Source organism: Carya illinoinensis, chromosome 3 (assembly GCF_018687715.1).
Source record: "Carya illinoinensis cultivar Pawnee chromosome 3, C.illinoinensisPawnee_v1, whole genome shotgun sequence".
In the NCBI taxonomy this organism is placed as follows: Eukaryota; Viridiplantae; Streptophyta; class Magnoliopsida; order Fagales; family Juglandaceae; genus Carya; species Carya illinoinensis.
The window spans coordinates 47,620,921-47,622,088 of record NC_056754.1 but is presented as its reverse complement, the minus strand read 5'-3'; positions in this window follow the sequence as shown (position 1 = coordinate 47,622,088).

The window sequence follows — 1,168 nt, the reverse complement described above, 5'->3', positions numbered from 1 at the left end:
CGCAGATTGATACACAAGTTTGCTTGTACGTAACAAAACTTATTTGTATAATCTTTTTATATCTATAGCAACTCTCTTATTTTAATAAGATCGTAATTATTACTAGATATTCTTTATTATAAATCTTGTCATATTCGGTCACAAAGTGACTTTGTGTCAACCATTTAAAAAGAAGCTACTTCAAATGTCTATACATAAATATATAAATATATATATATATATTTATAATATATACATACAAATACATACAAACACATGATTTATGTGCTGTCCAATATTGCCCTGATGGACAGTCAAAATCAAACATGTATTATTGCTGTAGGACATGGACAATCAAATGGCCGCTAGCTTCTTATTATAAATGTTTGGTCTCAGGGGTCCCCCAGCCAAAAAACCGCACCCTACACCAAAATGCAAGACAAAAACTGAATCGATCAGTGTTTCACAGTGAGGGATATTTTGGTGTTTTCACTGTTAAGATCGGTGGAGGGGAGTGATGAAATTTATCTGGGCCTTGTTCTCATTCCCAACTTTTAAAGCCCATAAACAGCCTGGCTGATTAATCAAATTCAACAAATCTTGGTAGGGCTCTTACACTTAAAAACACGAGAACTGGGTAGGCCCAAAAGTGTCCCCAGCCAACGTTAACTTACAGCCATGGATTTTCTGTGATGGAAAAGGCCAACTACCTGCAGCAAGCATGTAAATGCTATATGTATATATGGACAGTGCAGTCATGGCGAACTAGTTAGACTGTAAGCATCAAGGGTTGTGGTCTTGCTCCCTCATTTCTACCACGTTTGATAACCACTCCATTTCTGTCTTTATATTTAGGCCCCCATCTGGGTTTTCCATTAATTGTATATGTGATGTAGCATATGTTCGGAGTTATTTTCATTACCATGTATGTCGCCTTGATGAGTTATGTTATGTAGTTGATTTTACTACTTACTGAATAATATTCATTACAATTAGAAAAAAATAATAATTCAAAACACGAATACATTTTTATGTTATTAGATATATCAAACTAGTAGTGTGTATGTGTGTCGATAAGAAAAATGTCATTTGTTGTCCTCAAGCATTTAAAGAATTAATATGTATTTTTTAGATTCTTTTAGTTAAATCAAGATTCTTAGTTGTAAGTCATTGTATTCTTCTTCTTGAT